Here is a 13,938-nt window from a genome sequence, read left to right on the forward strand (position 1 = left end):
CCATTTCCAGGGCTTCCTTTCCATTTATTTCTTTACTTTCCTCCTTCTTTTCTTGCCCTACATCCATAGGTAAAAGCTGGGTCCTCTGCGAACTTGACTGGAGGAGCTATATAGAGTGGATCGAGCGTTTGCCTGTCATACATGTGCAGATTTTCTCCTCTTTTCCCTTTCCCTCACCTTGTCAGTATGCATCTCCTTCCTCTCTCCATCACGTCCAGCATTTTTCCTCTCCCCCTCCATCCATGTCCAAAATTTCTCCTCTCGCCCCTAAATCCATGTGCATCTCCTCCTCTGTCTTCCCTCCCCTCCATTCATGTCCAGCATTTCTCCTCTCCCCCTCCACTCCATCCATGTGCATCTACGTCCTCTGTCTTCCCTCACCTCCATCCATGCCCAGTATTTCTCCTCTCTCCCTTCCCCTCCAACCGTGTGCATCTCTTTCCTTCCCTCCAATATTTCTTCTCTCTTCCCTGCCCTGTCCAGCATTTCTCCTCTCCCCCTCCATCCAAGTGCATCTCCTTCCTGTCTTCCCTTCACTCCATCCATGTCTACCATTTCTCCTGCCCTTCCCTCCATGTCCAGAAACTCTGGTCTCTTCCCTGCCCTCTCTTCCCATCCATGTCCAGATTCTCCTCTGCCCTCCTATCTGTGTCCAGCGATTCTCCTCTCTCCCCTGCCCTCCATGTCTAGCGATTCTCCTCTGCCCTCTCCTCCTATCTATGTCCAGCGATTTCTCCTCTCTTCTCTCCCCTGCCCTCCCCTCCCTGTCCAGCAATTCTCCTCTCTCCCCTATCCTCCATGTCCAGCAATTCTCCACTGCCCTCCCCTCCCTGTCCAGCGATTCTCCTTATTTGGGACCCCTTGCTAAATTCTCTCACTTCCAGACTCCAAAATGCTTTTCTGAATGTGCTTGAAACTTAGCCCTCTCCCCCCCCCCCCCCCCCCCCCCCCCCCACCATGGAAGGGGCCAGGATCTTTTCTTCCTTTGAGTTGGACTGACATTTGATTTTTATTTAGTTTCTGGATTTGCAGAAAACTAATACCTATTTCCTTCAGTTGGTGTATGTTATTGGGAGGTAGGGAAGGTGGGTAGTGGTTAGGCAAGGTAGAGATTAGGAGGTGAGAGGGGTAGCTGGGGAGGGGCAATAACCATTATAACTTTTCGAGTGTACTTTTTCTTGTTTGCATTATTTTAAGAATATATTTGTACTATGTTATTGCTTCATACTAAAGTTTTAATAAAGATGATTGTTACATAAAAATGCATAGACCAGACTCAACCCTTACTCCCACCAACCCCATAAAATGCCCTGGTAGCCTAGTAGGCCCAGGTCAGAGATCTCCCTTGATACTCCTAATCCCTCTTCCAACCACCTCGACACTCCTGATCACCTTCCCTAACTGACCCCCCCCCCCCAACATCTAGTCCCAGGAATAATTGCCTTATTTGGAAGACTGATCCTGTGCAATGGGTCCTGACATCATCATTTTCCAATGTAGTAGTACAGAGGCAAATCATAGATGGGCCTGGTGGGTGTTGTGGGAGTTTGTGGTGTATTGGGACCCCAGAGTATTTTTTGTGGGGTGCAGGGGTTGGAAGTGCAAGGAAGCCACTTGGACTACAAGAGATATCTTCTGGGTGGGGATTTGGGGTCCAGGGGCCACTGGGCCACTCTGTTTTTTTTTTTTTTTGGACTCATTGGTCTGAAGGCCCACTTGGGCAACCAGGGATCTTGAATCAGCGGAGATATACTGTCATACTTTACCTCAGATGACCCTTTGCTCCCACACTGCATTTTTACTCCAGCCCTGAACTGATGTGAAGATCTAGGATTAAGGGAAGAGTAAATCTTGTGCTATGTTCAGCACAGTTTTTCCCACCTGGAGCAATTTCATTGATCCATTTGCATGTGATTTGCATTCCCACTGCACTATCCTTTAGCACTGTGATTTTATTTGAGATCTTCTTGCATCAGAAGTCTTTCTGAATTGTGTGTAAGTTTAGCAAAGGAAAATCACAAGTAAAGTGTTGCGCTAAAGCATAGTGTAGTTTACTGCATCAGCCTGCAAGATAGACAGAAAAGAGCTCTTCTTTTTGGATACTACAAACCAAAGGGAGGATCTCCCCCTTCCTCTTTAGGACCCTGGCACTGGTACTACTGCATTGTCGCCTGTACTGCTACCTGCTTTTCTGAAGTATTGTAGCAGGAAACCAAGAACACTTCTGGTGGTTGGGAGGGAGGCGGGGCTGGTGGTTGGGAGGCAAGGATATTGCTGGGCAGACTTATACGGTCTGTGCCCTGAAAATGACAGATACAAATCAAGGTAAGGTATACACAAAAAGTAGCACATATAAGTTTATCTTGTTGGGCAGACTGGATGGACCATGCAGGTCTTTTTCTGCCATCATCTACTATGTTACTATGTTACTGTAATGGGGCCAGCAGTTCTGGGGCATAATTATGTATGATAGTATAGCAAAGCATTTTTTCTTCTATTCTGCATAAACTGGCCCCATCTGGAAGGTACTGTATATACAGAAAATCACTTAGCAATTACTCTGGACTCATTTGGCTAGGAGATATGACCAGTACCTAAATGTGGCCCTTGGGTTCTTGGCTGTCTACCAATGAAAGGAACTATTCCAAAGTGTAAATTTTTATTATTATAGATATAAAAATAATAATTAGCAATATGGCAAGCAAAATGCAAAAATATGTACTGTACACACCAGGGGCGTATCTGCGTGGGGCCTCAGGGGCCTGGGCCCCCGCAGATTTTGCCCTGGCCCCCCCTACCGCCATCAACCCTCCCCCGTGCCCGTTCTTACTTTTGCTGGCGGGGGACCCCAACCCCCGCCAGCCGAGGTCTGCTTCCACCTGCCGCTGCCTTCAAACCTTCTTCTTCAGCCGGCGGGGGACCCCAAACCCCCGCCAGCCGCCCCGCGCTGTTTAAAATTCATCTTCGGCCTCCGTGGCCGTGCTGCTGGGATAGGCGGCGCTGTTGAAATCCACTTCGGAGTCTGACGTCGCAGCACGTACAACGTACAACGACGTCAGACTCCGAAGTGGATTTCAACAGCGCCGCCTATCCCAGCAGCACGGCCACGGAGGCCGAAGATGAATTTTAAACAGCGCGGGGCGGCTGGCGGGGGTGTGGGGTCCCCCGCCGGCTGAAGAAGAAGGTTTGAAGGCAGCGGCAGGTGGAAGCAGACCTCGGCTGGCGGGGGTTGGGGTCCCCCGCCAGCAAAAGTAAGAACGGGCACGGGGGAGGGTTGGCGGCGGGAGGGGGGTGGAGAGACTAAGTCATTGGTGGCGGTGGGGGCTCGGCGGCGGCGGCGGCGGCGGCGGCGGGGGGGGGGGGGGGGGGGGCGCTAAAATGTGCCCCCTCCCTCTGGCTCTGGCCCCCCCTACCGCCGGAGTCCAGATACGCCCCTGGTACACACTACCAAAAATATGATTATTACACCAATAGATATATGAATATATGTATGTAAATATATATATAACTACACAACTATAATATATCCTGAAAAGAGATTAACAACTTAGCAGCAAGGTTAGATTAATGACCACAGGTCCTGAGACAACCAATCTTTCACAGGCAAAACCCAAAACTAACTAAAACCTGCGCCATAAGAGGAAAAGTCTTGTATCTCACCCTTGTAGTACACAGGTTTGGGGTCCAGATGGGGTAATGATTTGGCTCCTCTCTAGGCTCCAGCAGAATCCTCCTGCAAGCCTATTCAATCAGGTATTAGTCTGGTGTCCTTGCACAGTGAGCAACTGGTTACAGTCTTTTGGGGAAAGGCACAGAGCTGCTTCTGAACTTGATCTTGTGCAGTGCTCCGCACAGAGATACAGTTCACAGGAGTTTGGCCGAATCAGTCTCTATCTCCTATGAGAGAGATCTGTACACCATGAAATCTTCTTCTCTTCTCATTTTCTTTCTCTCTTCCATCTCCAGCATTGGCACTGCCCTCTGGGTACAGGAGGGTGACACACATGGATCAATCACTAACTATAGTCACGATGATGAGCGGCCTTAAAGACCAGGGGCGTAGCTATGGGTGGGCCTGGGTGGGCCCAGGCCCACCCAATTTCAGCTCAGGCCCACCCACCCAGCTGATCTCTCCAGACTCGCAGCAGTGGCGAACTGGCGGGCGGCGGCACTAAAAGCATAAAGCAGCGAAGCTCTTCGATTCCGTCCTTCACTTTCCATTTCCTGCCCTCTCAGCGTCCTGCCTTCCTCTGATGTCATTTCCTTTCGGGCGGGCGGGCGGGATGCTGAGAGGGCAGGAAACGGAAAGTGAAGGACGGAATCGAAGAGCTTCGGTGCTTTATGCTTTTAGTGCCGATGCTCGCCAGTTCGCTGCTGCGAATACAGAAGGAAGCCATTTAAAATCTCTGTTTCTACTCCCCTGCGCAGCCGTCGCCATTCACTTAAAACACAGCAAGCAAACCAGTGAGCTGCTGTGCTGCCTGCATCCACATTGTCTTCTTTATTCAGCAGAGGGTGGTGAGCAGAGGGAAGGATGGGACTGGGAGGGGTAGTGAGCTGAGGGAAGGAGCAGAAGATGGATGGGACTGGGAGGGTTGGTGAGCAGAGGGAAGAATGGGTCTGGGAAGGGTGGTGAGCAGAAGGAAGGAGCAGGAGATAGATGGGACTGGGAGGGGTGGTAAGTACAGAGTATGGGGAATGGGGGACTAATGAAGTGGGTGAAAGATGGGGGAGGAATTTAGGAGACTGGGTAAGGGAGAGACAGAGGGGGGAATGGGAGTGCTGGAGAGGGAATGAGAGGGAGATGGTCAAAGGGGAGAGAGGAGCATCGATGGGCATGGATGGGAGGACAAGGACCAGGGAGAGAGGAGAAATTGCTGGACATGGAGGGGAGGGCAGGAGAGAGAGGAGAATTTCTGGATATGGATGGATGGAGGGGGGCAGGGGAGAGAGGAGAATTGCTGGATATGGATGGCTAGATGGATGGAGAGCAGGGGAGTTGCTGGACATGGGTGGATAGAGGGGAGGGCAGGGGAGAGGACAGTTGCTGGACATGGATGGAGGGAAGGGCAGTGCAGAGAGGATGGTTGCTAGACATGGGTGGATGGAGGGGAGGGCAGGGAGAGAATTGTTGGACATGAATGGATGGGAAGGAAGGGAAGACAGGAAGGAGATGCACATGGATGGAGGGGAAAAAGAAGAAATTCTAGACATGGATGGAGGGGAAGGGAGAGAGAAGAAATGCTGACATGGATGGAGGGGAGGGAAGAGAGAGGAAGGATATATGAGGGAAAAGCAAGAGAGGAGAAAAACAGCACATGGATGGAGAAAATAGGCAGAAGCTGGATCCACTGGACAGTCAAGTCTGCGGAGGACCCAGCTTTTCCTTACGGATGTAGAGCAAGAAATGAAGAAGAAAGGAGGAAAGTAAAGAAATAAATGGAAAGGAAGCCCTGGAAACAGAGTTAAGAGGACAGATAGCAGCAGAATCAGATACTGGGCCAGCATGATCAGAAAAACAAAGTCACCAGACAACAAAGGTAGAAAAAAATCATTTTATTTTCATTATAATGTTTGGAATATGTCCACTTTGAGAATCAGGTGCTCAACATTAAAAGTTTATATTTATTTATTTACTTATTTATGGCATATTATCCCACATTAAACATGAATTAGATTGGAACCTGGGATCATTTAATTTTTTTTCCTGGAGAGAGTAATGCATTGTCTCCCCCCCCCCCCCAGGCTCTTTCCCCGGCTATAGCCAGCTCTGCAATTTTGAGGGGAGGTGGACGAGGGGGCACAGAGGTGGACCGGGGAGAGAGCCCGTTGTTAAACATTTACCAGCAAACCACTGTCTAGTGCCCACTCATCCAACCTGTTGGCCCATCCAAAAATTGACTTCTGGCTACGCCACTGTTATAGACTTCCAGCTAGAACATCTTATCAGAAGTAGGCTGGAAGTGCCAAACTCCCCTCCATGGTTCACAGATCTTACGAGAGATACTATTCCTGAGAAATGCACTCCTCCACATCTTCCCAGGAGATAAACTGAAGAAAAGTTGCAGTACAACATATCCTTGGATGAAGTCAGTAGCACAGCTGCGCCAAGAAGTAATTTTCTCTGTAAAAAAGCTGGTTCATGTATTCAGGCTTACAGAATCCATATTGGTTCAAAAAAAGATGGTTCAGGCCTAGCCAGGCCTCAGATCAGCAAAGGTGAGACAGCAGGAAAAACCCCTACAATACCAGACATCTAGTTCAACGCATATCACAAATACGAGATTAGCAAGGTACAACTCAGCAAATATACACAGTTAAAACAAATAGGTCACAAGCAATGAGTCTTTATCCAGGGCCCGAGGGTGGGACAATGAGAATGAACGAATCAGGAAGAGCTTCTGTTCTGCTAGAGACGTCGGGGGAACTCGGGAGGGGAGGAGCGCTTTCAGTGACGCTGCTGTGCTGGATTCCGGCGACAGAGGTAAATTTAAAAGAAAAATTATCTTTCCTTGGTTGTGGGGGAGAAGAGGATGGCAGGAGAGGGCAGGGGGGACAGGAGGGTCGCTGGACATGGGTGGATGGCAGGGGAGGGGGGTTTCTGGACATAGGTGGATGGCAGGGTCGCTGGACATGGGTGGATGGCAGGGGAGGGGGGGTTTCTGGACATAGGTGGATGGCAGGGGAGGGCAGAGGGGACAGGGGGGTTTCTGCACATAGGTGGATGGCAGGGGAGGGCAGGGGGGACAGGAGGGTCGCTGGACATAGGTAGATGGCAGGGGAGGGGGGTTTCTGGACATAGGTGGATGGCAGGGGAGGGCAGAGGGGACAGGAGGGTCGCTGGACATGGGTGGATGGAGAAGAGAGAAGAAATGCTGGACATGGATGGAGGCGAGGGAAGAGTGAGGAAGGAGATGAGGTGAGGGAAAAGGAAGAGAGGAGAAAAAGTGCACATGGATATAGAAAATAGGCAGAAGCTGGATCCACTGGACAGTCAAGTCTGCGGAGGACCCAGCTTTTACTTACGGATGTAGGCAAGAAATGAAGAAGAAAGGCAGAAAGTAAAGAAATAAATGGAAAGGAAGCCCTGGAAACGGAGTTAAGAGGACAGATAGCAGCACAATCGGATACTGAGCCATCATGATCAGAAAAACAAAGTCACCAGACAACAAAGGTAGAAAAAACTATTTTATTCAGGATTTATTAATTGGAATATGTCAGTTTTTGAAAATGTGCATCTGTGATATTTTCTTGTAAGTTTCAATTTTTGTAGTATTGCTGCATGCTAAGTCTGACTTCTTGAGGTAACTTTCCAGTTCAGTATTTTGCCTTCATGTGTTTTTCAGGTGTGATCAAGGAAGGTGCAGTATTCTGCTAGCATATAGTTTGCAGCCATTTTTGTTTTTTTTTTTACTAGGTTGTGCACTGATGTTTTAGAGCCCGGTGTAATTACAGTTGGCTTTCCATGCCACTCATAAGGTTGTAGCTCGTCCTGTCCTTGGAATTAGTGCTGTTTATGGTTTCATGAAAGCATTTTGCTTATTATTTCAATCAGTTTTTTTGTACAAGTTTAGCGTCATTTGTCTTTATTTGAAATTTCATAAATAAAATTTTTTTCTAAAAATGGAATAATTTTATCAATGGGGTGGGGCTAGGGTGGGGGTGGAGCCAGGCTGGGCGGGGCTATGGTAGGGCGGGGCTAGGATGGGGCTAGGATGGGGCCCCACCAAATTGGTCTGCATAGGGCCCCGCACTTGCTAAGACCGGCCCTGTCTTTATCCTATAACATAGTTCTGAAATAAAATTGTCTTTAACAACTTCCTAAATTGTTTATAGATAAAACCCACTGCCATCACTGGGGACCAAACTACCAAAGCTACTCCCAACCAGGATAACTGTTGCCAATGTCTCCCCTTTATTCACCATGGGGAAGAGATCCTGTCTGAGTCTCATTTTGAGTCATGAAAGGAATGTTCCTCACCAGGTCATTTGCCCTTCTGCATGGGGATATTTTTAAAATGCTTGGTGGGCCAGGCTTCCTGAGATCACTTTCTGAAATCCCTTCCTTGAGTAACATCCTTCAGAGGTGTCTAGGCAATCCCTTGACAACATTGGCTAGGACTTAACTAAATAAACAACTGCCCCTTAAAGGGTAGTCTACTGAGGCAGATTGCTGATGCTCCAACTGCTGATCAGCATCTTAGCCAAAGATACTATCGCCCCATGTTAACTCAGGCTATCACTCTGATCAGTAACTAGATTTGACCATACTGAGCATCTGCGAGAAACACTACTGCAGATTTCCACATGAGTCCTCGTAACAATCCTTCAGCCTGTATCTGTTGAAGCCCAAGCAGCAGTGCCCATTCAACATAGCCCTCATAAATGGCTAAGTGGGGGGCAAGCCCTGCTCCCTCAAAGATCCACAAACAGGGCCTCTTTTCTTCCATCATGGAAGTCTCTGAGGGATGCCCTCAGTGGTGTGCTGGTAAATGTTTAACAACAGGCTCTCTCCCCGGTCCCCCTCTGTGCCCCCCCCCCCCCCCGTCCACCTCCCCTCAAAATTGCAGAGCTGGCTATAGCCGGGGAAAGAGCCTTGGGGGGGGGGGGGGGAGGCAATGCATTACTCTCTCCAGGAAAAAAAATTAAATGATCCCAGGTTCCAATCTAATTCATGTTTAATGTGGGATAATATGCCATAAATAAGTAAATAAATAAATATAAACTTTTAATGTTGAGCACCTGATTCTCAAGTGGACATATTCCAAACATTATAATGAAAATAAAATGATTTTTTTTCTACCTTTGTTGTCTGGTGACTTTGTTTTTCTGATCATGCTGGCCCAGTATCTGATTCTGCTGCTATCTGTCCTCTTAACTCTGTTTCCAGGGCTTCCTTTCCATTTATTTCTTTACTTTCCTCCTTTCTTCTTCATTTCTTGCTCTACATCCGTAAGGAAAAGCTGGGTCCTCCGCAGACTTGACTGTCCAGTGGATCCAGCTTCTGCCTATTTTCTCCATCCATGTGCTGTTTTTCTCCTCTCTTGCTTTTCCCTCATATATCCTTCCTCTCTCTTCCCTCCCCTCCATCCATGTCAGCATTTCTTCTCTCTCCCTTCCCCTCCATCCATGTCCAGAATTTCTTCTTTCTCCCCTCCATCCATGTGCATCTCCTTCCTGTCTTCCCTTCCTTCCCCTCCATTCATGTCCAACAATTCTCTCCCTGCCCTCCCCTCCATCCACCCATGTCTAGCAACCATCCTCTCTGCACTGCCCTTCCCTCCATCCATGTCCAGCAACTGTCCTCTCCCCTGCCCTCCCCTCTATCCACCCATGTCCAGCAACTCCCCTGCTCTCCATCCATCTAGCCATCCATATCCAGCAATTCTCCTCTCTCCCCTGCCCCCCCTCCATCCATCCATATCCAGAAATTCTCCTCTCTCTCCTGCCCTCCCCTCCATGTCCAGCAATTTCTCCTCTCTCCCTGGTCCTTGTCCTCCCATCCATGCCCATCGATGCTCCTCTCTCCCCTTTGACCATCTCCCTCTCATTCCCTCTCCAGCACTCCCATTCCCCCCTCTGTCTCTCCCTTACCCAGTCTCCTAAATTCCTCCCCCATCTTTCACCCACTTCATTAGTCCCCCATTCCCCATACTCTGTACTTACCACCCCTCCCAGTCCCATCTATCTCCTGCTCCTTCCTTCTGCTCACCACCCTTCCCAGACCCATCCTTCCCTCTGCTCACCAACCCTCCCAGTCCCATCCATCTTCTGCTCCTTCCCTCAGCTCACTACCCCTCCCAGTCCCATCCTTCCCTCTGCTCACCACCCTCTGCTGAATAAAGAAGACAATGTGGATGCAGGCAGCACAGCAGCTCACTGGTTTGCTTGCTGTGTTTTAAGTGAATGGCGACGGCTGCGCAGGGGAGTAGAAACAGAGATTTTAAATGTCTTCCTTCTGTATTCGCAGCAGCGAACTGGCGAGCATCGGCACTAAAAGCATAAAGCACCGAAGCTCTTCGATTCCGTCCTTCACTTTCCGTTTCCTGCCCTCTCAGCATCCCGCCCGCCCGCCCGAAAGGAAATGACATCAGAGGAAGGCAGGACGCTGAGAGGGCAGGAAACGGAAAGCGAAGGACGGAATCGAAGAGCTTCGCTGCTTTATGCTTTTAGTGCCGCCGCCCGCCAGTTCGCCACTGCTGCGAGTCTGGAGAGATCAGCTGGGTGGGCGGGCCTGAGCTGAAATTGGGTGGGCCTGGGCCCACCCAGGCCCACCCATAGCTACGCCCTTGGAGTATTCTCTTGCTCTTCCTTGCTCTATTGATATTATTTTTTCTGGCCTTTTCAATTTCTTTTTGCCTAGTACTTGGATCAAATGTTGTGTTGTGGACAAATTTAAAATGGAAAGATTTCTGTTTATTGCCTATTGTCATGAATTTACAGATATTACCTAAACATTTATATGTGAATGTAAATGTTAAAATCAATAAATATATTGAATATAAAAAGGTACTCTATAGGCCATTGGGAACCAGTGTTCAGAATGAAAAAGTGCGGAGATGTGATCAAACTTTCCTTGTCTGAAGAGACGTTTTATAGCCGTCTTTTGAATTAATTGTAATATATGGAGCTGAATAGAAGGAAGTCCCAAATAAAGTGAATTACAGTAGTTTAATTTAGTAATTACAAGGGCAAGGAGAAGAAGATGAAGAGTGGAGTAATCAAGGAAATGGTGAACTGAACAGATTTGTCGGACAAAGAGCTAGAAACAACAGAGAAATTGTAAGCCTGAAAGGTCAAAGAATTATCCAGCGTGACACCCAGAATTTTTATGGAATACTTATAATGATGGATGCAATGGAAAAGGAGAGGATGGGCACTGACCACAATGAAAAAAGACAGTGGCTTCTGATTTGATTGTATTTAATTGCAATTGGTTCTAGAGAAGCCATTCTATGATTTTGTCCAGCTTAACTAGGGTCCTTGCTCCTTGAAATCTCACATCTGGCACCGCTCAGGCTTCCTGGATCATATCATGGACTGCCTGGTGAAATGAAAATGACTTTGCTTAGCAAGGAAGTGACATTGATGATGGATCCAATGGCAGTGCAAAGCTGAAGTTCCAGCGAACCTACCATAAATAAACCGATTACTCTGAGCATAAACGGTCCAAGCTGCTCAATCAAGGTCTGCAAGTAAGCATAGGAGATGGTGATATCTTAAGAACTGCTGAAAGAAAGAAAGCTGTGGATCTCTGTGAATTTGCATTTTTAGAAGCAGACCACACAATTCAAGTGGAGAAAACATGGCATCAGTCAAGAGCAGTGTGAGACTTGAGCAGGATGCAGAGATAAGCAGCCAAGAGTCAGAGCTGCTATGAGGAATTGTGGTGCTCAAGAGAAGAGCAAAACAGCTGGCTGAATGATAACAAGCGTAACATTGCAAAACTGAAAGGCTGTCAAAAAACCTAATTTCCAAACTTTGGGCAGATGTTATACAGATCGGGAGGAGAGTGCAAGACACAGAGATGGAGATTGAAGAGTACAGCAATGAACTGATAGCATTACAAAAGCAGGTGGAAGCAGGGCTTAATTTCTGGGGACAGGGCCTGGAACACAGGTCCACTACTTCTTTTAAGACTCCAGAGAAGCAACAATGTTCCATTCCAGACAGCCTGCAGGAAAGAGAAGGGGAGTGAGTGAGCCTGGAACAGAGCAGAGAAGAACAGTCATTCTGCTCTCTAATCTAACCCTTCTTCTCCTATTGCTTTTGCCTCAATCCACCTGCTCCCTCTCACACCTCCACAATTCCACTTCCTTTTTACCTTCAAATTAAGCCCTGGGTGGAAGTATTAGAGAAGAAGAAATATGAATCAAATGAGACACTACAAGACTTTGAGACTAGATCTAGGAGCCAAAATAAATCTTGGCAGGGCATGCACAAAGCACTGAAATTTGATTACTGAATGGCAGTAGTGGAAAAATTGAGGAGGGACATACTGTTACAGGAGAAGAGTCCATAGAGGATATTGAAATTGAGATTAAATGGGTGCATCGTTTCTTGGAACCTCCCCAGGCAAAGCAAATTAGAGATATTTGCTTTGGCAGGAATGGTACAGTATAGGGGGTGTAGTGCTTCAGTGTGCAAAGGAAGAGCGGGACTTGGGGGTGATTGTGTCTGACGACGTTAAAACTTTCAAACAGGTAGAAAAAGCGATGGCCAAAGCCAGAAGGATGCTTGGGTGCATAAAGAGAGGCATGACCAGCAGGAAAAAGGAGGTGATAGTGCCGTTGTATAAGTCTCTAGTGAGGCCTCATTTGGCGTACTGCGTGCAATTCTGGGGACCGCACATATGGAAAGATATAAACAGGATGGAGTCGGTCCAGAGGGCGGCTACAAAATTAGTAAGTGGTCTTGAATGCAAAAATTATAGGGTCAGGCTTATGAACCTCAACATGTATACGTTGGAAGAGAGAAGGGAGAGAGGAGACATGATAGAAACGTTTAAATATCTCAAGGGCATTTATGTACAGGAAGAGAGCCTTTTTCAAATGAAGGAGAGCTCTGGAATGAGGGGGCATATGACAAAGTTACGAGGGAATAGGCTTAGGAGTAACCTAAGGAAGTATTATTTCACAGAAAGGGTGGTGGAGGCATGGAATAGCCTCCCGGTGGAGGTGATGGAGTCGAGGACTGTTCCAGAATTTAAAAAGGCATGGGATAAGCATGTGGGATCGCTTAGGAACAGGAAGAATTAAGGGTTACAGAGGATGGGCAGACTGGATGGGTCATGTGGCCTTTATCTGCCGTCATGTTTCTATGTTTCTATATTGTTGCAGTCTGTCATCAATGTTAAGAACTGAATCATTTTGAAAGCTAGAAGCCTGGGGTCCCTTGTGTAGGCAGGTAATTCAACTGAGGTATTTTGCAGATCTAGCTTCAGCAGCTCTTAACACATCAGAAAAATCCCAGAAAGTCACCTATAAATTGAGAGCAGAGAAGATTTGCTACAGGTGGACTTTTCCATTTGGATTCTCTCCATCACCAATAGAAGGCGTGACTACAAGAGTAACCTCAACAATTTAGGTGTTACACACATTGAAGAAGGCAGGGATATCTTGCATTCCAGAGGTCAAAGCCATGATGTAGAACAGTGTTTCCCAACTTCTTCAAGCCAAGTATCCCCTAATTAAAACAAACTTCAACCCAGTACACTCAAGCTCCAATCGGCTCTGGCATATGTGCATTCCAAAACCTGACATATCTAATATAATAATTTGCACCTCCAACATTCTGAAGCTGACTCCGTGGCAGCTTGGAAGTGAAGCCATGAAGCCCTGAAGTGTTCATACGCTTCGTAATCACTCCGCCCATGGTAACGCGACGTCAGAAGAATCCCTCCCTCCCTCTGATTTCCAGAGCCCCCGCCCTCCGATTTCCAGGCTCCCCCTCCGAGTTCCTAACCCCTGGACCCCCCTGCCACGACCCTCTCGAGCCCCCCTTCCCACCGACAACCCTCCCCCGCCGCCGTTGTGTACCTGTGCTGGCGGGGGACCCCAACCCCTGCCAGCCAAAGTGCTCTTCTCGCCGCGTGACGTGGACGAATGATCTGATCAAGTTGGAATCTGTTTGTGTGTGTGGGTCTGACGTCCTGTGGAGGGGAGGAGGCCTGGAACTCGGAGGGAGAAAGGGGGCCCTGGAAGGAAGGAAGGAGGGAGGGAGGGGGCCTGGAACTCAGGGAGGGAGGAAGGGTGTCAAACTTGGTGGAGGAGAGGGGTTTGGAACTCTGGGGAGGGGACGAGAGGGGAGGAGGGAGGGAATGCACCACCTGTAGAAAAAATAGAAAAAAAAGCAGGGGACGACCCTGGAACTCAGAGGGAGGGAGGGGGAGTGATGACGACGACCCTGGAACACAGAGGAAGGGGTGACACTGGAACT

Source organism: Microcaecilia unicolor, unplaced genomic scaffold (assembly GCF_901765095.1).
Source record: "Microcaecilia unicolor unplaced genomic scaffold, aMicUni1.1, whole genome shotgun sequence".
Classification (NCBI taxonomy): domain Eukaryota; kingdom Metazoa; phylum Chordata; class Amphibia; order Gymnophiona; family Siphonopidae; genus Microcaecilia; species Microcaecilia unicolor.